This window comes from Physella acuta, unplaced genomic scaffold (assembly GCF_028476545.2).
Source record: "Physella acuta isolate Inbredline_101_S28 unplaced genomic scaffold, ASM2847654v3 ptg001658l, whole genome shotgun sequence".
Taxonomy (NCBI): Eukaryota; Metazoa; Mollusca; class Gastropoda; family Physidae; genus Physella; species Physella acuta.
In genome coordinates, this window is record NW_026733171.1 from 67,279 (window position 1) to 95,000 (window position 27,722).

The following is a 27,722-nucleotide window of genomic DNA, read 5'->3' on the forward strand; positions in this document are numbered from 1 at the left end:
ATTTTGGGGACGAATTGCATTTGAGTGAGATTATAATCCAGACTATGGGATAAAATTAAATTGTGAATTATATATTATAATTGAGTGTATGCAAAACTTATGTTAAAAACCTTGATACGGTATGCTATGGGTAGAATTGAATTAAAATTACATGGCAGTTTATGTGTTTAGATATTATAAGTAAATGCAGGTTTTAAATTATGTTTTTGCGCTATGTATACATTTGCATTAATGTAAGAATTACATAAGTGGATTGGTTATTGCATTGGTCCGTCATGGGAATGAACTCTCTATGTCAAAATAAATATTTTAGTGCAAGATACAAAGACGAATAGCCAACATATCATTTAGGGTTTGAAAAATCGAAACAGTAAAGTCGAGTACTGGAACAATAGATTATAGATCGACGCGTGTCCCAAACTTTAACAGTAGATTATACATTGCGGCCTGTTCTAAATTTAAACAGAACATGACGCATCGAGACTTAGAAAAAATAAAATTAAAATAAAAAATTAAATGCATTATTAATAGATTGAAAAAATAATCAATCACACACATTAAATGATGGATTAACTTGAGTGTCGGTCGGATTTGATAAAAAAATTGGGAAAATACTCTAAAATCTATTTCGGAATACTTCATGTATTTTAGTATGATAAAACCATTGTTAAAATACTCCAAAATCTATTTCGAAATACTTCATATATTTTACTAGGAAGGATAAAAACATATCACCAGAAGGTATTTTGATGAATTAGTATAAACATGACGTTAATTAAGTAATTTATATCTGAGACTTGGAAGGCAGATACTTCATTGGATGGAGGGCAGCAAAGACTGGACTGCATGTAGCAGAACTACTCAAGGGCATCAGAGGGCAGATTGCAGATGGCAGAAAGTTATATTTAAAAAGTAACTAGAGTTAAAGGTCGATTGATTGATGTATGACTAAAGGTCATGGGCAGGTTGGAAACGAGGTATTACACATAGGCTGTAAACAACATAATTAGAGAAAAGCCTTTACATAGAAAGTAGCTTCACTGTGTTCTGAAACATCACACAATGCTATAAGTATTTTATAAAATGACAGTGCGGTACGTTTAAAACTAGGGTAAGCATCATGCGCATTTTATTACTTAACCCTATATCTAACCCTATCTCTAACCCTATCTCTAAACCTATCTCTAACCCTATCTCTAACCCTATCTCTAACCCTAACTCTAACCCTATCTCTAACCCTATCTCTAACCCTATCTCTAACCCTATCTCTAACCCTATCTCTAACCCTATCTCTAACCCTATCTCTAAACCTATATCTAACCCTATCTCTAACCCTATCTCTAAACCTATCTCTAACCCTATCTCTAACCCTATCTCTAACCCTATCTCTAAACCTATCTCTAACCCTATCTCTAACCCTATCTCTAACCCTATCTCTAACCCTATCTCTAAACCTATATCTAACCCTATCTCTAACCCTATCTCTAAACCTATCTCTAACCCTATCTCTAAACCTATATCTAACCCTATCTCTAACCCTATCTCTAACCCTATATCTAACCCTATCTCTAACCCTATCTCTAACCCTAACTCTAACCCTATCTCTAACCCTATCTCTAACCCTATCTCTAACCCTATCTCTAACCCTATCTCTAACCCTATCTCTAACCCTATCTCTAAACCTATATCTAACCCTATCTCTAACCCTATCTCTAAACCTATCTCTAACCCTATCTCTAACCCTATCTCTAACCCTATCTCTAAACCTATCTCTAACCCTATCTCTAACCCTATCTCTAACCCTATCTCTAACCCTATCTCTAACCCTATCTCTAAACCTATCTCTAAACCTATCTCTAACCCTATCTCTAAACCTATATCTAACCCTATCTCTAACCCTATCTCTAACCCTATCTCTAACCCTATATCTAACCCTATCTCTAACCCTATCTCTAACCCTATCTCTAACCCTATATCTAACCCTATCTCTAACCCTATCTCTAACCCTATCTCTAACCCTATATCTAACCCTATCTCTAACCCTATATCTAACCCTATCTCTAACCCTATATCTAACCCTATCTCTAACCCTATATCTAACCCTATCTCTAACCCTATATCTAACCCTATCTTTAACCCCCTCTAACCCTATCTCTAACCCTATCTCTAACCCTATCTCTAACCCTATATCTAACCCTATCTCTAACCCTATCTCTAACCCTATCTCTAACCCTATATCTAACCCTATCTCTAACCCTATATCTAACCCTATATCTAACCCTATCTCTAACCCTATCTCTAACCCTATATCTAACCCTATCTCTAACCCTATATCTAACCCTATCTCTAACCCTATATCTAACCCTATCTTTAACCCCCTCTAACCCTATCTCTAACCCTATCTCTAACCCTATCTCTAACCCTATATCTAACCCTATCTCTAACCCTATCTCTAACCCTATCTCTAACCCTATATCTAACCCTATCTCTAACCCTATATCTAACCCTATATCTAACCCTATCTTTAACCCCCTCTAACCCTATATCTAACCCTATATCTAACCCTATCTCTAACCCTATCTCTAAACCTATATCTAACCCTATCTCTAACCCTATCTCTAACCCTATCTCTAACCCTATCTCTAACCCTATCTCTAACCCTATATCTAACCCTATCTCTAACCCTATATCTAACCCTATATCTAACCCTATCTTTAACCCCCTCTAACCCTATATCTAACCCTATATCTAACCCTATCTCTAACCCTATCTCTAACCCTATCTCTAACCCTATATCTAACCCTATCTCTAACCCTATATCTAACCCTATCTCTAACCCTATATCTAACCCTATCTTTAACCCCCTCTAACCCTATCTCTAACCCTATCTCTAACCCTATATCTAACCCTATCTCTAACCCTATATCTAACCCTATCTCTAACCCTATATCTAACCCTATATCTAACCCTATCTTTAACCCCCTCTAACCCTATATCTAACCCTATATCTAACCCTATCTCTAACCCTATCTCTAACCCTATCTCTAACCCTATATCTAACCCTATCTCTAACCCTATATCTAACCCTATATCTAACCCTATATCTAACCCTATATCTAACCCTATCTTTAACCCCCTCTAACCCTATATCTAACCCTATCTCTAACCCTATCTCTAACCCTATATCTAACCCTATCTCTAACCCTATATCTAACCCTATCTTTAACCCCCTCTAACCCTATCTCTAACCCTATCTTATTTGCTTCCATAGCCTTTGTCCAACTACAAGGCAGCAGTTGTTTGATTTTGGAGTTGTCTCTCCTAATATGTTGCTGTCCCCCGAATCGGTACTTTTCAGCTTAGCACCAATGAGCTTTACCGACTCGACCACGCCGACCCACTATAGCCATATTTTATCCAACATTCCCTATAAAACATTGTGTGCAAAATATATTTGCTGTGTCTTAAAAACAAGATTATCTGTATGTTAGAAAATGACTGCGTGGCAGTTTTATAATTACTGCGCAGCAAAACGACCGCGCAACCTAGAAGAAACACGGCATCCTATACAATTATCCACACACAATCGAATATACAAAATTTAAAAAATAAAATAAAAAATAAAAAAACCCAATAAAATTAGCAATCAGGATCTCGAAAACATACCACAGGCCAAGTTTAATTATCACCGCACGTCATGTAATCGATTCCACGCTTGACTGGTTCCGCGTTCACGGTCGAATGGTTCCAGTGTCACGTGTCACCCATTCTCCGGCACTTGGCTGTGTGCGTGGAGCAATGGTGTGGCGTGATCTTATGCGGTTCACGTGTCACACTCGGCGATCACGTGATCAACACGTGAATGACGCGAAAGATTGAGATGTTTTTAGTATGATTGTTATGAGGCAAACAAATGAATGACGCGAAAGATTGAGATTTCTACAGTATGATTGTTATGTGGCAAACAAATGAATAATGTAAAAAAATGAGATGTCTTCAATGTGATTGTTATGTGACCAACACGTGAATGACGCGAAAGATTGAGATGTCTTTAGTATGATTGTTATCTGGCAGACAAATGAATAACGTGAAAGATGGCCAATTCTTCAATTCAATAGAGACACACAAACGAACTATGTTAAAGATGGCCAATTCAATATTTCTTATTTTTGCATGACTAAAAAGGTGTATGATGTAGAAAATATTGACGACGATTTATGTAAATGAGCTTGTATTTTTAACAGATAAAAATGAAATCAATCGAAGTTTCAGTTTTTAAAACCATCCTAAACATACGTTACATCAGCGATCGATTAAATTGTGAGCACCACATTTGTAGCAGTGTTATAGCTAACACAACCAAACCATTGCAACTACATCTCCGTTTTAACGTCTGCTAATATGAGACCATATGGTTCCAGAAACACGCCATCGTCTTTCTCTCAGCTTAATCACACAACAACCCCATTCTCCAACCACACCACAAAACCTCTCTCCAACCACACCATCACCCACTCTCCAACCACACCACCACCCCATTTCCTAACTACAAAAAAACCCTCTCTTCAACCACACCACCACCCCACTCTCCAAAAACACCATCACACACTCTCCAACCACACCATCACACACTCTCCAACCACACCACCACCCAATTCCCTAACCACAACACCACCCCATTCCCTAACCACACCACCACCCCATTCCCTAACCACACCACCACCCCTCTCTACAACCACACCACCCCCACTCTCCAACCACACCACCCCCACTCTCCAACAACACCACCCCCCACTCTCCAACAACACCACCCCCCACTCTCCAACCACACCACCCCCCACTCTCCAACAACACCACCCCCCACTCTCCAACAACACCACCCCCCCACTCTCCAACAACACCACCCCCCACTCTCCAACAACACCACCCCCCACTCTCCAACCACACCACCCCCCACTCTCCAACAACACCACCCCCACTCTCCAACAACACCACCCCCCACTCTCCAACAACACCACCCCCCACTCTCCAACCACACCACCCCCCACTCTCCAACAACACCACCCCCACTCTCCAACAACACCACCCCCACTCTCCAACCACACCACCCCCCACTCTCCAACCACACCACCCCCCACTCTCCAACCACACCACCCCCCACTCTCCAACCACACCACCCCCCACTCTCCAACCACACCACCCCCCACTCTCCAACAACACCACCCCCCACTCTCCAACCACACCACCCCCCACTCTCCAACAACACCACCCCCCACTCTCCAACAACACCACCCCCCACTCTCCAACAACACCACCCCCACTCTCCAACAACACCACCCCCCACTCTCCAACCACACCACCCCCCACTCTCCAACAACACCACCCCCACTCTCCAACAACACCACCACACCACTCTGAAACCACACCACCACCCCACTCCTTAACTACAAAAAAACCCTCTCTTCAACCACACCACCACACCACTCTCCAAACACACCATCACACACTCTCCAACCACACCACCACCCCATTCCCTAACCACACCACCACCCCATTCCCTAACCACACCACCACCCCATTCCCTAACCACACCACCACCCTCTCTTCTCATTCTCTCAGCTTAAACACATCACCTCCCCACACCCAACCACACCCCACACCACCTCTCACACCCAGCCACACTACAACCCAACCCTCTAATTTCCTCTCCCACACAAGTCACGGAACAGCAATTATATTGATTTATCATGGTGAATGCTCAGTAGTCGTCTATCAGGTGCTCAGTTGTCTTTTATCAAGGCGGAGTTTCTCAGTTGGACTTTATGTAGACTATCAGATCAATTGTCGTTTATATAGAATATAGACTATAGCTCAGGTGACATTTATATAGACTGACAGATAATTTGTCATTTATATAGACGTATTTCACATTTGACATTAAATAGACTATAGCTCAGTTGTCTTTTATCAAGGCGGAGTTTCTCAGTTGGACTTAATACAGACTATAGCTTGGTCGGACTTTATATAGACTGACAGATAAGCTGGCATTTATCACAGTTGACATTGTAAAGACAATAACTCAGTTGTACTGTAACCAAAAACTGATCGCTCAGTTGTTTATCATGTTTTAGTTGTCACGTACAATTATATAACTGGTTGGTCTTTACAGTTGTAGAATCTGTTGGAAGTTCTCAATGGTACATGGGGTTGGCCTTTTAAAAATTCAAGTTGTTGGCCTTTTACAAATACAAATTGTTGGCCTTTTACAATTACTATTTTTAGGTCTTTTGCAAACCCTAATTTTTGGCCTTTTACAAATACTAATTTTTGGCCTTTTGGAAATTGAATTAGTTATTGGTTTTTAATTACAATCGTTGGCCTTTATCACATACAGCCTGTTGGTCTGTTACAACGATACCATATGTTGGCCTTATTCAATTTCACGCGTTAAAATCCAAAGCTGAAATTTATGTTAGGTTTTATAAATTTTGCTTTGAATAATGCGGGTTGTTAAAGTCTAATTATACTGCGATAAAGCCCCCAGCCCTTATGCCTCTTTATCACTTGTCACATGCATTCTACTGCCTGATGATACACCACCGTTGAATGCATTTAGCTAATAGTGGGGTTGCTAGGAAAACGCAGCGGTTTCTAGGCAGAGGTTGCTAGGCGAACCCAGTGGTAGCTAGGCAAAAACATTGTTGCTAGGTGAACACAGTGGGATAGGTAGGCAAACGCAGTGGTTTCTAGGCAAACACAATTGTTGCTAGGGAATCTTATGACTGCTGCAAGACTGCCCTTCATTAACACAAATAATTCTTTTAACTAAAAAATATATTAAGACCATTCGCAAATTTGGTTTGATAGTTGGTGTAGTCGGCCCCAACATCATCACCATTGTTGCGTTACTCAGCTAACATCTAAATAACTTACAAACTACTTACAAAAATGAATAACTCTAGTGAAATTCCTAACGAAATATCTCTACCTGTTATTTAGTAACTATATAGCTGTAAGTCTAATTTATAATGTACTATCCTTTACCGCTAACTTACAAACTAGATATCTCTACTTTTGACTTACACACTAGATACTTCTAACTTACACCTAGCCAACTCACAATGCAATACAAAAACAGTGTACAACATTACTGCTGTAAAAAGGAAAAATACTAAAAACAGAAATAACAGTTACCTACGTAGCTGCATTCGATGCACCCGTGTCTTATTATAAGCAATTTGTAGCCAGCAATTATTGGTAAATACACAGTACCTACACTAACTACTCCCCCACCCCCTGCCCCCCCCCCCCCCACCACCATCAGCGACAGCAGTCATTTAGATTTTTTTTAGCTGTGTGAGTGTGTGTTAGCTTATGTGTGTTTGTATATATGTGTGTGTGTGTTTGCGTGAGCGTGTGTGATATTTATCTTTTCAGGTGAGTATTTTTTTAAATGTGTTCGCCAGCATTGTCTACACAAAAATCGATTTTAATCTGTGCTGGTGTGTGACACATGTTAAATACGTGTTTAAAAAAAAAACAACGTAAAACGTACACACAGACGCACAATCACAATGTGTTATATGATCTCGTTCAGCTTATACAGTAGTTAAACCCAAATCCGTATACTAAACAACACACAGAAGGCCAAAGCCAAAACAAACACATTAAAACTAAACACACATAAGCCTATTGTTTCTTCCAGACTTTTTTCCTACGGGGGGGGGGGGGGGGGGGGGGGGCACTTGAAATTTGTTTTGAGGGGGGGGGGGGGGGGTCGGACTAAAATTTCGGTCCTAGGTGCATTGACCACAGGTGCTTTGACCAAATTTAAATTAAATAACAATTTATAATATCTATTTTAAAATCTATTATGGTTAACCCCGCTCTGTGGTCAAAACCCCGCTGTGGTCAAACCCCCTATGGTCAAACCCCCTATGGTCAAACCCCCTATGGTCAAAGCTCCGTTATGATCAAAGCTCCGTTATGGTCAAAGCTCCGCTGTGGTCAAAGGTCAAAGGGACGGATACCGTTTAAGGTATATATTTTCTATATAAATTCCCTTTCGTTCTGGGAGGGGTGGGGGGCGGTAGACCAAAAAGTTAAACTATAAAAGAAAAACGCATTTCCACACAGTAATAACACAAATCCCACATCCGCACATCATACTATACTAAAGCCTAAACCAACACATCAAAATACACCAACACCTACACCCACACATATACTTCACAAAAGCCTGAATCAATGACACATCACCTGCATACAAACATCTAACTACACACATCTGCTACACACAAAAGCACACATAAACATCAAACTACACAAAAGCCCACAATTAAACATCAAACTACACAAAAGCCCACACCTACACAACAACGACACCATACCCCACCAACCACACTACACCTCACAATCTACAATGCCAGAAATCCCATTAAAAGTAATCCCCCATGTCCCTCCACTGCAACAATGTTCTAACTGGCCCAAGGCGAGATAACCTTCTCTTGCACCTAAACACAATCAATTAGACCCGCTCTCTTGATCCTCAACCCTATCCACGAGTAAGAAAACCAGTTTTAAAGTTCTGTATCGCGGGCAGAGGCGTAGCAAATTATCAATTTGCACCCCCCCCTCAACTTTTCGATTTGCACCCCCACTCAAACTTTCGATTTACACCCCCCACCCCTCAAACTTTCGATTTGCACCCCCCCTTCCCTCAAATTGCAAAAATGCAGCTAAAATGACATTTTAATTTGTTTTTACAACCCATTTTGGCGCCCCCTAAGGTCGGCGCCCGGGGACATATGTCCCCCCCCTGCCCCCCCCCCCCACTTGCTACGCCTCTAATCGCGGGCAGTTATGTCCAGAAGCGCTGAAGTCTTTAGTAACGGTATACATGCACACGTACAAAGCACTGGATTAAGTTTGCCTGGGTGAAATGCTTTTGAGGTTGTTGGGGCGCCAAAGGATATCATAGAAAGTAGAGCGGGCGGCACACTTGATTGTATATAGATGTATAGGTATAGGGCGGACGACGAAATACAGACATGAAGTACATCGATCACATATCACACGACGAGCCATATGATACCATTTAAATTTTAGCTCAAATTACAGACTACACTATGCGATTTATGTTTCGGTTTCATATACCTTTCGTACATAAATGTGTGTGTAGATACAGGTGTAGGTGTAGGTGTCGGTGTCGTTGTAGGTGTAGGTGTAGATGTAGATGTAGATGTAGATGTACGTGTACGTGTACGTGTACGTGTACGTGTACGTGTACGTGTACGTGTACGTGTACGTGTACGTGTACGTGTACGTGTACGTGTACGTGTACGTGTGTATGTGTAAGTGTAAGTGTATGTGTGCGTGTATCTTAACCCTGAATATGAAACACATCTCTATTGGTCTCCATGCCGGCACCCAATCCAGAAGGTGATTACACACATCAACAACCCATTGACCTTCACCCTGTATAACTCTGGAACGACAATCTACGTCACGGTGTCGTCACGGAGTAACGTACCGTACCTTGGCTAACCGGAAATTTCCGGACAGATTGCAGGATGCCTTTTAATTGGATCCCCCACAGCACAATCAACGGTTAATGAAATAATTGAGTTAATTAAATCCAGCACGGCAAACTCACTGGCTTTTTTTTGCTACAGCGATTAAATAAAACACTGAACTTTAGCACATCCTGCTGTTAGCAATAACCTTTGACCCTCTGTGCTGTCAGCATTGTCTATTGACCTTAGTTGCTATTGGTATTGCCCTCTGAACTTTTTACTGTTAGAATTGACTTTTGACCTTTCGAATTGTCAACATTGATGTTTGACCTTTCGTGTTTGCATTTACCTTTAACATTTTATGCTGATTCTTAAAAAGCTATTATGCATATTAATAGTAATTATATAAAATAAGCCTAACAAATCTTAAAAATCTGACCTAGATTCTTTGAAAACTTTCTTCGCTGATCTTGCTCTTAGTACTGCCAATTATTTAAGAAAGCTCGGAGTGTTTCTTTTCTATTCCAGGGTGGGGGGGGGGGGCGCACTTGAAACTTTAAACAAGGGCTGACTAGATTTCCCGGGTGTGGGGCGGGTGGATATTTGTAAGATTATATATTTTCTTATTTATATATATTTTAGGGGGCAACGCAATTGATGTAGTATGTAAAGCCATGCAGCAGTTTACCTACTTAACAGTTACTGTGTATGATTCAATTACCCAACTTAAAATGAGCTTTTTAATTTTTTTCTACCGCTGTTGGCGCCCCACAAAGGTCGGCGCCCAGGGCAGACGCCCCACCCCACTCCCCTACCCACGCCACTGTAGCTGTGGTAGCCCTCCCCTCACCTACTAGTAATTAATTAAACCGGAGAGTGTTAGTGCATTCATAAATATAAGAGAATTACATGACAATTACCGTGTATCTGTAATTATCTTTAATTTGTTAGTATGCAAATAACTACCTGGTTTATTACTAATTACAATGATTGCATCAACTCTACTGCAGCTACCATCTTCTCGCCTACAATACTTTCACAATTAGTTCCACTCCAACGAAGACACGGGTTAAGACGTCAAGGGTCAGGTGTTATTTTTTTTTCCTGTTCAGTGGCGTAACTAGGTGGGGTGTCACCTGGTGGGGTAACTGGGGTACCACCCCACCTCCAACAATTTTAAGTTTAGTGAAATCCCCTCACACCTTCTATTTTATTATTTTACCTGGTTAAAACTTGTCTTAACAGTAAATTTTACGATTATTTTATTTGATGTCACCCCTGAAGGGTGCCACCTGGTGCAGTAACTGGGGTGTCACCCCCACCTACAACAATTGTGCATTTGTGGTTTCGTGCCACCCCCTCTCGCCGTCTATTTAATTATTTTAACTGGATAAAACTTGTTTAGACAGTAAATATTACTTTTTTAAAAAAAATTGTGGTCAACTACTGAAGGGCGTCACCAGATGCGGACGCCACCCCCGCCCCCGCCTTGTGTTGTGACTGACTGCTGCTCCATACTCTCTGTGATCTGCTAAGTTTAACTGGGCGCTGCTCCACTGAAGGGCCTCTGTGAGAAAATATGCCGGCGCCCTTGTCCTGTTAAAATGTACACATGCTGGGCGTTAGAGAGAAAATACAATTAGGGTTCCCTTTTATCCGGGGCTTTTGTATGCAGCCTGGTCATCGTTTTATCTGCCATTGACGGCTTTTAATAAAATCACAACAATCAAATTAACCAACATAAAATTACTTTTAAAAAAATATTAAAAAAAAACATTAACAAAACTAATTTCAAAATAATTGAAAAAAGCTTGAAAACATTTTTTTAAAGTAAAAAAAAAATCGCTTCCGTCTCGTGTGATTAGCGATTTAGTTGTAATGCATTTTAAACGAGTCTAGAATCGCCTCGTTTGTTTGATTCCGTAGATTCGGAATCGATGTTTTTTTAAAACCAACACGACGTTTAGACATTTTGATTTATCTCCCTTCCCTGGAGTTGTAAACAAGCGGTTGAGGTTGTAGTTGTGGCAGGTAAAGTAGAGTTGATCATGGATCGATTGAAAACTGTTCGGTTTTTAGGTATACGATTTATTTAGTCGTAGAAGGTGAGTTGAAATTTAAAGTTAGGGCCGGGTTAAGATTTAATTTTTCTATGGGGTTTATAAGCTAATAACTTGGCGATGGTAATGATGGTGTTTGGTGGTGGTGGTTGTGGAGGTAATGGAGGATGGTGTGTGAGGTGCTTAGGCCGCTAAAATTAGAATAATCTACATTTATTTGTCTTCCATAAATAGAGTTAAATGCAACTATTAAATTGCACCCCCCCTCCTCCGCCCGAAAAAAATCATTCTAACCCCCCCCCCCTTTTTTTAAAAAAAATAGATAATTTACTCATGATACAAAGACTATGAAACTAAGCTCCATTACTTTAAAAAGAGAATGATCCCACTAAAACAGAACAGACTGAATCCCCTTTCATAAATAGTGATTACTGCCCTTATAAACAGAATGGTCGCCCCTAGTTATTAAATCCTAATAAAGCGAGTAACAGCCCAAAATAGAGTGATGGCTGTTGGTAAATTACAGTAAATGACAGATAGATGTACATGTTAAACTCAGGGGGGGATGCGAGTGGGGGGGGGGGGGAGAGGAGAAATGAAGGGCTTTAGCAAAGCGTAGCCTTCTTAGAAAAAATAAAAACTAGACATATATGGGTGTTGGGATGAGTTGGGGACAAAAAAATAGATCAATTACACATAAAAATGTTTACATTGCATCTTGAGACTTCCCAGAGACCACAGAAAACTGGATAGAAAAAGACATTTAAGATGTTTTAAACAGACAAAAACCAACCAGGGCTACAGAAAAAATAAATAAACGTGATCTCCACATGCTTGTATCGGAATGTAAATTCAAAACAAAGTTCGGTAACTGAACATCTCTTTTTTCACAGGCCGGTATATTTTATCTTGCTAGTGATCGTCTGCATGGTTTACTATGTCATGTCGACACGACATGCGGCAGACGTTGTTAATATATATATATATATATATATATATATATATATATATATATATATATATATATATATATATATATATATATATATATGTATGTATATATATATATATATGTGTGTGTGTGTGTGTGTGTGTACACGCACGGCACAAATGCACGTCCACCCACACCCCTTTCCTCCCCCCCCCCCCCTTCCCACCACAGACACGCTAAAAGGCATTGAAAAGATTTCGTCAGCTTTGAACGATCTTTCTATTACAGCTTAAAGAAATATTTTTTTTTTCAATTACTGAATATAATTAACCTAAAATTACTCCAGGGCAAATGAGGCTCATTAGCTGGGGACAGGAACCCATCAAGGAGAATTAACTCCTAAATCAAACAACTGCTGCCTTTCAGATTCTTTCTTGGACAAAGGCTATGGAAGCAAATCCAAAAGAAAAAACAGGCAGAAGTTTTAGTAAACGAGCCATATGGCACATAACATGTTGACATTTTATACTTGTTTTAGAGGAAATCATCTTCAATGTTACAATCAAAAAACGAAGAAGAGTTTCAGGAGGCTGTGTGTCATTACGTAAATAAATATATTTTTCTTAATGTGGTTTGTTAGTATCTATTATTGATAGACATTCCACGTAGCATTCTGTTAATTGGAATACAGTGGAATGCAGACAAAGAAAATGTTAAACCATATAAGTTATTTGACATAGTAGGTAAGTCTTAAGTTGATATAAGAGTGGTTGAAATTTCGTGCGTGAAGAATGGGTGGATGAGGGTTGTTTGAGGCCAGGGAGAGATGTTGATGTGGGGTGGTGCAGCTAATATAACAATTAACAAGGTGCGTCTGTGTATTTGTCACTCGATACAAATAAGCTATGAAGGTAGATTAAGACATTTTCAATGTTACTATTGAATCAAGGACACTCCACTTAAAGAAAAGTTAAAGTTCCTCTTCCGAACCTGACGGTCCATGGGGCAAGTGAAGTAGAGTTCACCTGTTTCTGTGACCTCGGTATTTGAAGGGATAGTGTGGTCAGCCCTATGCCCAGCCGCCTTTACTTAACCTTAAGAGAGTTAGGTACCCATCAGATTTGGGTGGACTCAGGGACGATCTATTGACATGAACCCGGATTCGAACTACACTTGTGAAAGTATTAAATTAATTTTGTTTTCATTCCATGTTGTTACTATGCATTTTTATCCTTAGGAAATTACCTATGTAACTAAAAAGTCTAACAAAACGTAATTTGTTTTTATTTAATTTTTATGTGTGTGCATATTGTCTTACTAGGTTGGAAGCTACTCAAATTATAGTAATAAAAATATAAAATAATAATTATTACGAGCAGCTATCATCATATGATAATAGAAAGTTCATTCTTATGGTATTGTCCGATGCAGATATGAAAATTACTGATATAATCTGTTCTTCGGTGTAAATTCTTGTAGCAATAACTACAATAATCTTAATCAATTACATTTACTTTACAAACATATTAATCACCCATACTGTCGCTAGAGACTTGTACGTACATAAACCACTAATGACCGCCATTTGTAGCAAGCCTAAAATAAACACTAGCACAAATCGAATATGTTGATGAAGTATTAATAGTAACGGGTAATCCCATAGCTATTACTGTAATGAATTCGCGCCTTTTAATGGGAGATAATAAAAAAGGCTAATAGGTTGAGGTGATGCGTGTAAAAACATGACCCCTTTCATTAGTTAATTAAATTATGGTTGCTAACGAGTCATAATTATGCACTAAACTGAACCTTACAGGGCATTAAAGAGGGTTTGTTTTTGGGTGAAGGAGAAGTGTTAGCGTAGTGTGGCGAGGTATCAAATACTGGCGTGGTTTACTGTGAGTGTGTGTATGTGTGGCAAATATTTCACATAGTTGTGTGGTTTACTGTAACGCAACGACTAATAAAAATTTGATAATAACGCAACGACTAATAATAATATGATAATAACGCAACCACCTATACAATAACGCAAAGACTGCTAATAATTTCACTCAAGTTCACTAAATGATCATGTACAACCAGCCAATAAGAGTCGAGATGTAGTAACAAGTAAAGTTCACTTTTTGACCTGAAGGTCCAGACGGTCAATTGAAATAGAGTTCACCTGTATCTGTGACCTTGACATACGAAGAAATAGTATGGTCAGTATTATGCCCTGCCGCATCTTCATTGAGTGAGTGAGGTACACATCAGAGCTGGGTGGACTCACGAGCGTTCTACTGACTTGAACCCGGATTCGAACTCGAGACATTCAGGGTAGCAGTCTAGCGCTCTACTACTAGGCCACGATCTAAGTCAATGAACATGCTCAGAGAACGTGTTTGATGGATATAAAAACACCACTTAGGCGTGAGACAGCCCTTGTTCACGCTGAACCAACAAAAACAACAACGTGTTGGACCAAACATGAGCAATGCTCTGTAGGACGGGATAGCAGATGTGGGCTCACACTCACACCTAGGAGAGCTCTACACATGTGACCGTGAGTGATAAAACAGATAGTGTTAGTTACCTCACAAGTCAAAGACAATTACAGGTAGTATGGACGTTTCGACCCAAGGTCTTCGTCAGCACCAACCAACTAACACTACCTGACTAATTGTATTACCTTCACTGCAGCTACCATCTATACCTACAGATGTAGCAGGATATCATGTGGCAGCTGTCATACATTTAAATGAGAGGATTAGTAAAAAAGGTTTTAAGTATGACAAGCTTAAATTGTCAGGAGTAATGAATCATTCCTTGTGACTCTAACTGATTAAAAAATTGCCTCGGCCAATCTAGACTCCGATTATTTTGAGTATAGACTGGTTTGTGATTAGATGACATTACAAGTATTATGAATATTTACAACGTAATGTTTTTTTTATTCTATAAAACGCTAACTAGAAAGTGAAACTTGAACGATAATAAATGATTTATGTGATTTACTCAGTTTGTTTTTTAAATTTTATTCTACCGCACTTTGTATGAGCAATGAGCTGAAATTAAAATTCTTATTCATATAATGTTTAATAATTAAAATTTGGTATACCGTTTTACATGTACCGATAATCCTAATGGTTTGTTTTGAAAGTTAAGTATTCAATGATGTGTACATATAATCCCATGTTACGAAATGGACCAGATTAGCTGCTACTAAATTTGCAGTAAATAGATTTGTTAATGCCAGTTATAAAAACAAGTTAATAAAAAGTCTAGTGACAATTTAAGCGCAATTTCCTTATGTTATCCATAACGATTTTTAATTTTTTGTGACCGAACGAAAGGATATTTTTTTGCGCTAAAAAAAAGACAACTATATTAACCTATATCAACGGAAATGATTTTTTTTTAACGAGTAGGCCTACACGATGCTCAGTTTAAAATATATTAAAACAAAAATTTGTGACCGAACGAAAGGATATTTTTGAAAACTTTCTTCGGCAATATTGTTCTAAATTATGACAGAAATCGATTGGTAAATGTTTCAAGTCGCTAAGTGGTCTGGTTGCCGAGATATGGGCCAAAAACTGCATGTTTTTGAGGTTTTTAAGCTTTTCCGGGAAATCCAGGAAGGAACTCCGGAATTATTTTTGGCCCACAATCATCCTCGGAACTTGCTTAACATATTTGCTTTTGGAACTAGTCCTCGATATTGCTTCGTTGAGGAGGAGATACGACTTAAAGCTGCGGACACACATCCACACATCCATCCATCCAGAAATGACGAATTATTAAACGCAATTGCCAGTATGGAAATTGCGCTAAAATGTAGCTGAAAAAAAACAACATATTTTCTCACATCAACGATAAAAACTAATGTTAGTGGCTTGATGGTATTCAGAGGCGTCGCTAGGTCGGCGTCACCGATTGTGGCACTTCATGGTGTCACCTCCCCTCCCCCCCTTTCCCAAATAAATAAAGGTTTGATAACAGTCTTTTTTTCTACGTTTTATGAAACTCAAGAACGTAAAACAAAACACAGAATAATCGTCTCTCTTCCACGCAACTGCTTGAACATGTATAGCTGTATTTGATGTGTTTCTAGAGTTAGTGCTGCTAAAATCAACGTTGATATAAAAAATTTCTCTTCCGTTTCTTTGAGTTTGAAAATATTCACTAAACCTATAACATTATAGGGCTGGTAAGTAGGTCACCAACCAGTTCTATGGCTCATGCAAGTTTATTGAGCCGTAGAACTGGTTGGTGACCTACTTACCAGCCCTATAACAAAGACGAAAATGAAAATAAATTATGTGTATGATTGTGGTTTTAAAAAAAATTGTAAAAAAATAATTGATAGAATGGTTACGTTTGTAAACAAGCAAACAATCAAACACGCACTCATTCAAACACACACACACAATCAAATACAAAATCAAACACGCACACAATCAAACACACACACAATCAAACACGCACACAATAAACACGCACTCAATCAAACACACACGCACACAATCAAATACAAAATCAAACACGCACACAATCAAACATGCGCACAATCAAACACTTACACAAACAAATACTCACACAATCAAACACGCACACAATAAACACGCACTCATTCAAACACACATACACACAATCAAATACAAAATCAAACACGCACATAATCAAACACAAACACAATCAAACACACACACAATCAAAAACACACACAATCAAACACGCACACAAACAAATACTCACACAATCAAACACGCACACAATAAACACGCACTCAATCAAACACACACACAGTCAAATACACAATCAATCACGCACACAATCAAATACTCACACAAGTAAACAAATAAAGTAGCAAACAAACAACAAATAAACAAACACATGTATAAACAAATTTATAAACAACTTAACTAAATAAACAAATAAAGAAACAAAAAAACGAGGAATTTATTTATAAACAAAATAACATTCTTTTGAAGTATTCACAACTGTAGAAGAAATATGAGTGAAAAATTTCCCCCAAAGACAGTGGAACGAAAAGCCTCTGTGAAACAAAATGGCGCGAAAAAAATCCCTATTGTTAAAAATTAATTGCTGAAAACCTATTCTAAACCATCGATCTTTAAACATTTGTCCAAAAAAAAAATTGATCTGATTATCTGTCTTGGGCCGACAGTTTCTGAATGCATGTCAAATTATTTGAATTGATTTTTCGTCCTGCTTCAAGTTCCCTCCCTTTTCAGTAGAAATAAAACCAGTTTAAATTTATGAAATCTAATAACAGAAATATTGAGTCTACGGGATTGGAAAAGAATGGTCTAGAAAAATCGGTTGTTGTTCTGGAAGTCATGAGATAGGTACTCACGCTTGAGACTGTGGGTCGCCTGTTGAGTTAACTGACCCCCATATGTGAACCTGGGGTTGTATTGAACTTGTGGAGGAGGGAGAGCTGATGGAGACCCACGGGTCAAGCTGTTGGCTTAAGGGCATTGATAGAACTGGAATAGGCGGTGTACGATATATATATATATATATATATATATATATATATATATATATATATATATATATATATATATATATATATATATATATATATATATATATATATATATATATATAGAGAGAGAGAGAGAGAGAGAGAGAGAGAGAGAGAGAGAGAGAGAGAGAGAGAGACAGTGATGGAGGGTGACTGAGGGGAGAGGGAGGGAGAGAGAAAAAGAGGGGAAGAAAGAGGAGAGAGAGGGCGACGGAACGGGTTAAAACATGGGGAAAGAGAGGGAGGGATAGAGAAGAGAGAGAAAAAGAGAGAAAAAGAGAGGAGGAGAAAAAGATATAGAGAGATGGAGAGAGCGAGGGAAAGGGAGAGAAAATGAGGAAAGATTGAGGAAGAGAGAGAAGGAGAGAGGCTAGCAGGAGAAAGAGAGAAAGAGGGAGGACAAGAGAGACTAGACTAGCAATGCTCTACCGATAATCTTTTCGTGATTTATATAGACCTAAGTCATGACCCTAACCTTTAACCTACCCTAATCGTCACCCTAAACTTGACTCTAGCCTTAACTCTAGCCTTAACTCTAGCCTTAACCTTCACCTTAACCCTAACCTGACCCTTATCCGCAACATAGTTACAACTCTATCTTAAAACCTAGACATCAACTTCACCTTAATCCTCTCCCTGACCCCTGCCTTACCCCTAACCCAGACCACAACACCAACCTTAACTAACCCTAACAACTACACCAACAGAAAAAAAAACACCTTATCTTTCTAACAAGCGCGAAAGAAAAAAAAATCTGGTCACAACCCAATCACCATAATCGAACCCCAATCATCATAATCGAAGCCAGCAACTTCCAACCCTCGGCATGTTGTGTCCACATGGACTGTACCGCGACTAAATAAAGCCCGCAGAATCAGATAAACCAGTACTTGATAAACCATGGATTTTCTCCCCTTCAAACAGAGACACTATTGATTGAATTTATCAAGGGGCGTAATTACGTACAGGGGAAACAACTCAATTACGAATTGAAGAATTGTAATGAGGGTATAATAAGTTGAAAACATGTCATACACCGTGAAACCTTGCAGGTATTCGTTTAAGTATTGTGCCGATAAATTAGTTCACGACTTTTTCTAATTGGTATTGAAATTTTCGTCAATTATCTCGGTGAACTAAAATTCAGGTGTTGATTTTAAAGGTTTTAAAAGACAACTCCAAAATCAAACAACTGCTGCCTTGTAGTTTGTTCTTGTTTGGACAAAGACTATGGAAGCAAATCCAAAAAAAGAAAAGCAGGCTGAAATAGGAGTTAATGTCCTCAACGGCGCATACCTAGTTGATACGTAATATTTAATTGTGTTGGAGTGGATCCCTATCAACACTAAAATTAAGAACGAAGAAGAAGAAGAAACGTATATTTAAAGAAAAATATAAAAAAAAAAAACATGTTTCGTAAAACGTTGAAAGCTAAAATTTAAAAAAATGATGACCAATGGCCATCTCTACTAACAAGATATAGACGTCCATGTCGACGGTCACCTAATACCCCACATAAACCCCATCCACGTCAACGACACATAAAACGACGTCTTAATACATGCAATGTCAATATAGCCTCAGATCATGGAGCATAACCAGTTGACGCGTGGAATTAATGGTGTTGGAGGGAATCCCTTTCAGCACTAAGTTAAGAACGAAGAAGAAGAAGTAATAGTAGTAGAAGAAGAGGAAGCAGAAGAACAAGAAAAAGAAGCTCTGATTATAACAACTTTTAGCTAAAGTGGATCTAAGTACAGTAACCTATAAGGGGTCTATAGTAAGGACTTACAGCTCCATGAAATATCAGGGTTTTAAAATGTTTCAGAGTTTCTTCTAGGCATCTCTTCGGGGGATGGGGGGGGGGGGGGGTTTGTGACCCACGAAAAACGTGTACCCCCCACCCCGAACAAAAAAGAATTCATATAGAAAATATATACTTTTACCAGTGTCCGCCCCCCCCCCCCCCGGGAAAATTTAGACTCCTCCCCCAGGAAAATTTCAAGTCCCCCCCCCCCCTGAGAAAAAATGTCTGAAAGAAACAGTGGACAGACTTCACTAGGCAAGACACGAGTTAATACACAGCTGTAATACACAAGTTAACTTCGACAGAGCTGCAGACATACATAGAAAAGGCTATTAAAAAGACGGACATAATTTATTAAACAACCCTAGTCTAGACAACACTAAGAAAGAATAAAACACATTATTAAAAATGATTTAAAAATTTGATATACGACACTAATAAACACATTTTTAATTAACTCCATGTCATTATCACATACAACAAACATAAACAAAGACATTTTCATTTATCCTGCTGGAATAGAATCTAACGAGCCGACCCGCGGTGCATCATACGCCGCTATTTAGTTGTTTTTTCTGCTTTTCAGTAGCAATAGAGAGGAAAAGAGGGGACTGCAAGGCGCGCGCTTGCAGCTTGTTTTCTAACGGCTCCCAGAAGAGAATTATATATATAGATGTTACTTTAACACTAATAATTAAGAACGAAGAAGAAGAAGAAGAAGACTCACGTTTAGTAAACAAACCACACTATTTAACGAAGTTTAATATTACAAGACCACACGTGAATACAACTCAAAATTTCAGTTTAAAAAAAATAAACAGGAAATTCTATTATACCATGTAAAAACTTCACATTTTCAGTACCTCTAAGAATGAATACTGGTCCATCTAGAATCCAACAGAAAAACGAAGTTCACAGTAAATCGGTTCCATAGTCGAATTGAGGAAGTTTACTCCTGATAAAACTGAAATCTATTTTACCTGTAAGAATGTGTACATCTGCGGTCCCAGAAAGATGTGAGTCTCGCAGAAAGGTGGGGCTCTCCCCTGTAACGGGAGTCAGGGGCCCGCGCGACGGTGGGCCCGCACGCCGCAGAAATGCGAGAGCACGGCAAAGTGCATTGACTCGCTGGTTGCTAGGCGACGCGCGCAGCGTGGCGTCCATGCTGGCGTTCAAGGGAGACAATGCTGAAAGGTGTTTTTTTTTGGACGTTGAGTAACTCTACATTAAAAATGGCGAAATTAACTATTGTTTGGGTTACATAAAATGATTTAATTATTTTTTTAAAAAAAGTTTAAAGTGATTGCTTAGTAAATTTTAACTTTAATTTGTTGGATCTTAGAGGTCATCCATAAATGACGTCACACTTTTTTTGGTGACGATTTTTACATCCCCCTGCCCATCGTCACACATTGTCACTAAAAGCCTGACCACCCTAAATGACGTCACGCCTCAGGCAACAATGAACACCCACCGACCCCCCCCTCCCTCAAAGGAGAGCATAGCACAGTATTAATAAAGAAAATATCAGTGTCCACCCCACGTAAATTTCAAGTGCCCTCCACCTACCCCGGAAGTTTCAAATGTCCCCATGGAGAATTTAATTTTGTCTAAAAGAAAACGTGATTAAAGTGGTGTCCTATGGACGTATAAAAAAGGCAACAATTAAAATGGGGTTGGGGTGTATAGCGTTGGTCGGAATGGCATTCAGGGGCAAAATAGCATGACCAGAGGTCAGATTTAGATTTAGATTTAGGCAAAGTAGCATGACTAGAGGTCAGAGTAGTTACTAAAGGCAAAGTATAATAACAAGAGGACTTAACCTTCGTGTCAAGTTTGAAAAAAAAAATCGGTTCAATTTAAACGGTTGCAATTTTCCTCCTAATCAATCAAGTTTTAAAAAAAAAAAATTGAAGAAAAATAACACAATATTTTCTTTATTTTGTTCGACACATAAAAACAACATTTACAGCTAGTATATTTTTTTTGCCTTAATAATGAGATAGGTACAAAAATTTTTCAATCTAAAAAAGTTATTTCCCTTGAACGCTCCGTGACAGAGAGTTGATTGGAGCGACACCTTGTTTAAAAGCCCGTGAATTACAAAGCCGGCGAGCCGGTTCCGGGTAGGGTTAACCACTTTCATGAAACATTAACTACGACCGTGCGTTCAATCTTTCATTAAACTCGCGTGATTGGTCCAGCTTTAAACGATGTCGGCCCGGTTGTTTTGTACTCTGTGGGGAGGGGGTGGTGTGGGATGGTGTGGGGGGGGGGGGGGGTTGAAACTTAATGTTGTGATGGTCATGGTCTGATCGATGCATCTTTGTTTAGTTAATGTTTAAGTGTTGTTAGTTTGTGTTGGTCAGTTGTGTGCGGGGCTGGTTGGTGTATATATATATATATATATATATATATATATATATATATATATATATATATATATATATATATATATATATATATATATATATATATATATATATATATATATATATATATATATATATATATACATATATATATAGGCCTATATATGAAATATGGTGCTTTCATGTAAAAGTATATGTTGTTTCGTGATAACAGTCTGTTAGAGAACTGATATACATGTTTTAAATTATTGTTTAGATGTTATATTTTCTATTTGTATACTTCTAGGTTAAACTCTAGAGTTAAACCTAGCCATTACTCCAATATAACGTATAACAGAGTCTTTTTTCCATTTACTTTCTCAAAGGGATGTGTGATGGAAATAATGAAAACAAAACCCGACATTAAAGGGAAACAACAAACACCATAATTTTATAAGGGACGTAATCACATAGTGATTTTTAGTCTAAGGTTAACTGGCTTGGTGGAGTGTACTTGACAGGAGAATGATGGGGGACTGGGGGACAGGGGGATGGTTAATGCTGGTTACATTGACAAGCTGAGCCGTAGGGAGGGGGGTGGTTAAATTAACGAGGGTTTGACGCTCTATAATGGATTTGGTTGGGTTGATGTGGTCTACTGATGATGTGGTCTAGGGTTGATGTTGTCTACTGATGATGTGGTCTACTGATGATGTTGTCTAGGGTTGATGTTGTCTACTGATGATGTGGTCTACTGATGATGTTGTCTACTGATGATGTGGTCTACTGATGATTTGTTTAGTTATGATGTGGTCTACTGATGATGTGGTCTACTGATGATGTGATTTAGTGTTGATGTGGTCTACTGTTGATGTGGTCTACTGATGATGTGGTCTACTGATGATGTGATTTAGTGTTGATGTGGTCTACTGATGATGTGGTCTACTGATGATGTGGTCTACTGATGATGTGATTTAGTGTTGATGTGGTCTACTGATGATGTGGTCTACTGATGATGTGATTTAGTGTTGATGTGGTCTACTGATGATGTGGTCTACTGATGATGTGGTCTACTGATGATGTGGTCTACTGATGATGTGGTCTACTGATGATGTGGTCTACTGATGATGTGGTCTACTGATGATGTGGTCTACTGATGATGTTGTCTACTGATGATGTGGTCTACTGATGATGTGGTCTGCTGATGATGTGGTTTAGTTATGATGTGGTTTACTGATGATGAGGTTTAGTTATAATGTGGTTTGCTGTGATGTGGTTTAGTTATGATGTATTTTTGCTCTGATGTGGTTAAGTTATGATGTGGTTTAGTTATGATGTGTTTTAGTTATGATCTGGTTTAGCTGTGATGTAGTCATTTGATGATGTTGTCTAGATTATGACTTCAGCTTTATAGGTGCCGCCGCACCCAACAGCTGTGTGGGGAGATGGGGTCTTCTCAACTCTCTGGTTCTTCTCAACTTGTTGCCCAGACGTTGGGCCTTGATTTCGAAAGCGCAACCATCCAATCGTCTATCAGACTATAGCACTATACATTTATACCATGGCTTTCCTGACATAATCACGTGAAGCCCCTAAGAAGCAAAGGACTGGAGCTACACCTCTTCATAGGACTCTGTTGTGTTTGCTCTCTTTAGTTGGGCCCATGTAAGTATCACAGCCTTTGTTTCGCTTTCAACAGCACTCTATGATTTTCCAGGCATGAACATTTCTCTTCCATTTGTCTTATTTAATCCAACGTTTGCCTTGCGATGTTTCCATCTGTTCTCTTTAGTTGGGCCCATGTGAGCCTTACAGCCCTAGCTTCCCTTTCAACAGCCAATCTCTAGCCTATGTCTACTCTTCACTTTCCTTTGGGTTTTAATCTAACGTTTGCCTCGAGATGTTTCCATCTGTTCTACTCTGGGCCTGTCTGGTCCATCTTCACCTGCGTGTTTTAATAATCTTGTCTATTAATAGATGTTTAGTGCTTTATTACACTTTCAACTAAATATTAGTACTAGCTTAACATTTATGTTGTGGATTCGTATCAATATATAATGCTTAAAGGTACCTGCCAGCCGCATTTATTAAACCACTAAAGTATTGGGATTTAGATTAGCTTAGAGCTTTGACAAAAATTAGGATAACGGATGAGTTTAATGAGAGAGTTTTGGTTAGGTTTTTGACTATAGATGGTAGTTGGAATATCAGGGATAAATTAAGGGACTCGATGATTTTTTTTTCATTAACAGAATTTTGTTTTCGTTTTAAATCGTACTTTAGTAGCAATGCTATTTCTTTAAAATGATTACTTTAATTGAGCAATTTTCAGATCAATTAAAAAAATCGCAAAAGTAATTTAAAAAAAAAGTAAAACATCACATGCTAGTCGGCATAAAATTCCATTAAGGCTATTTCGCATTGGTTACAAAAATCAGTTTAAAAAAAACGTTTACATGTTAGTCTCGTCACGAATTCATGTGATTTATCAATAATTTCGCTCCCATGTCAAGTTCAAGAGTTCATTACACTCTTTTTCTCAAGTAGCCTATGGACAGGTATTATAATTTTTTTCCTGACACAAGAGGCAGAAATAATTTGTTTTAAAGCCCTAGCATGAAATATATTTTTGTTAATCTTAGACTTTTCAGACAAATACCCTTTAACGAAACTGTAGTGTAGATTGTTAAAAAATTTAAAAGAAAATGCTTCTTACTCAGAGGCGTAGCGATGGGGGCGGGGGGGGGGGGGGGCAGGGGGTTACATATGTCCCCAGGCGCCAACCTTAGGGGGCGCCAAAATGGGATGAAAAAAACAAATTAAAAAGTTATTTTAGCTTCATTTTTGCATTATAGTTTGATGGGGGGGAGGGGGGGTGCAAATCGAAAGTTTCAGGGGGGTGGGGGTGCAAATTGAAAATTTGCTCCCGAGGGGGCGCCAAATTGTCCCCGGGCGCCGTAAGTGTCGCTACGCCTCTGTTCTTACTTAAAGATAACAAAATATTGTATCGTTTATGAAGTACCAAACGAAAATGAGGCTAACCGGCATCTTCTGATTGGCTGCTGGCACGTCACGTGAACAGGGCGTGGTGACATTATGGGATGGAACGCGATTTGACGAGATAATATATCGAGGTTTGGCATGCTAACTGGGTATAGGGTTACATAGGCATTGTGTAATAAATAAAAGTTATGTTCTAGATGTATGTCACAGAAAATCGGTACAAGTTTGGTATAGGGCTACATAGACTATGTGTAATAAATTATAGTATTGTTTCAGATTTTTGTCGCAGGACATCCGGTACATGTATCTCAGTGTCCTGCAATACCTCTGTACACCTCAGTATCTCAGCGCCATGCAATACCTCTGCACATCTCAGTATCTCAGCGCCATGCAATACCTCTGTACTCCTCAGTATCTCAGCATTATGCAGTGCCTCTGTACACCGAAGTATCTCAGCGTCATGCAATACCTCTGTAGACCAACTCAACGCCATGCAATACCTCTGTCGACCTCAGTATCTCAGCGCCATGCAATACCTCTATACACCTCAGTATCTCAGCGCCATGAAATACCTCTGTAGACCATCTCAGCGCCATGCAATACCTCTGCACACCTCAGTATCTCAGCGCCATGCAATACCTCTGTAGACCTCAGTATCTCAACGCCATGAAATACCTCTGTAGACCATCTCAGCGCCATGCAATACCTCTGCACACCTCAGTATCTCAGCGCCATGAAATACCTCTGTACACCTCAGTATCTCAGCGCCATGAAATACCTCTGTAGACCTCAGTATCTCAGCGCCATGAAATGCCTCTGTACACCTCAGTATCTCAGCGCCATGAAATACCTCTTTGGACCTCAGTATCTCAGCGCCATGCAATACCTCTGTAGACCTCAGTATCTCAGCGCCACGAAATACCTCTGTACACCTCAGCGCCATGAAATACCTCTCTAGACCTGAGTATCTCAGCGCCATGAAATACCTCTGTAGACCATCTCAGCGCCATGCAATACCTCTGCACACCTCAGTATCTCAGCGCCATGCAATACCTCTGTAGACCTCATTATCTCAGCGCCATGCAATACCTCTGTAGACCTCAGTATCTCAGCGCCATGAAATACCTCTGTAGACCATCTCAGCGCCATGCAATACCTCTGCACACCTCAGTATCTCAGCGCCATGAAATACCTCTGTAGACCTCAGTATCTCAGCGCCATGCAATACCTCTGTAGACCTCAGTATCTCAGCGCCATGAAATACCTCTGTAGACCTCAGTATCTCAGCGCCATGAAATACCTCTGTAGACCATCTCAGCGCCATGCAATACCTCTGCACACCTCAGTATCTCAGCGCCATGAAATACCTATGTACACCTCAGTATCTCAGCGCCATGAAATACCTCTGTAGACCTCAGTATCTCAGCGCCATGAAATACCTCTGTACACCTCAGTATCTCAGCGCCATGAAATACCTCTGTAGACCTCAGTATCTCAGCGCCATGCAATACCTCTGTACACCTCAGCGCCATGAAATACCTCTCTAGACCTGAGTATCTCAGCGCCATGAAATACCTCTGTAGACCATCTCAGCGCCATGCAATACCTCTGCACACCTCAGTATCTCAGCGCCATGCAATACCTCTGTAGACCTCATTATCTCAGCGCCATGCAATACCTCTGTAGACCTCAGTATCTCAGCGCCATGAAATACCTCTGTAGACCATTTCAGCGCCATGCAATACCTCTGCACACCTCAGTATCTCAGCGCCATGCAATACCTCTGCTAACTGTAGGTTTCTGTTCCACTTAATGACACGCCTCCCCCCTCCCCGGGAGGGTTGGGTTTGTATTTCACGTTAGCGTGACCATAGTTTATTACGTGGAAGGTTCCCCCCTCTACACCCCCACTCCCAGTCTCCACCCATCCATAAACCCTCAATCATTCTTACCGTATTGATCGTGTCTTTAAACTCATAAACCTGCAGAAAACGGTACACAGATACTAATAGATATCTAAAGGTACCAATTGATATGTAGTTATGTAAAGATACCAATAGATATGTATCTATGTAAAGATACCAATAGATATGTAGCTATGTAAAGATACCAATAGATATGTAGATATGTAAAGATACCAATAGAAATGTATCTATGTAAAGATACAAATAGATATGTAGCTATGTAAAGGTACCAATATGTATGTAGCTATGTAAAGATACAAATAGATATGTAGCTATGTAAAGGTACCAATAGATATGTATCTATGTAAAGATACCAATGGATATGTAAAGATACCAATAGATATGTATCTATGTACAGATACCAATAGATATGTAGTTATGTAAAGATACCAATTGATATGTATCTATGTAATGATACCAATAGATATGTAGCTATGTAAAGATACCAATAGATATGTAGCTATGTACAGATACCATTAGATATGTAAAGATACCAATAGATATGTAGCTATGTACAGATACCATTAGATATGTAAAGATACCAATAGATATGTA

General features: G+C 39.3%; 1 protein-coding gene across 1 annotated transcript in view; it reads right to left on the reverse strand.

Annotated features, from left to right (window-relative positions):
• Positions 1 to 20,836, reverse strand: part of LOC131929636 (uncharacterized) — a 38,678-nt gene extending 17,842 nt beyond the window's left edge. The window contains exon 1 of the mRNA XM_059285931.1: positions 20,713 to 20,836. The gene's annotated coding sequence lies outside the window, so the exon portion shown is untranslated. The remainder of the gene's footprint in view (positions 1 to 20,712) is intronic.
• Positions 20,837 to 27,722: the final 6,886 nt, after the last annotated feature.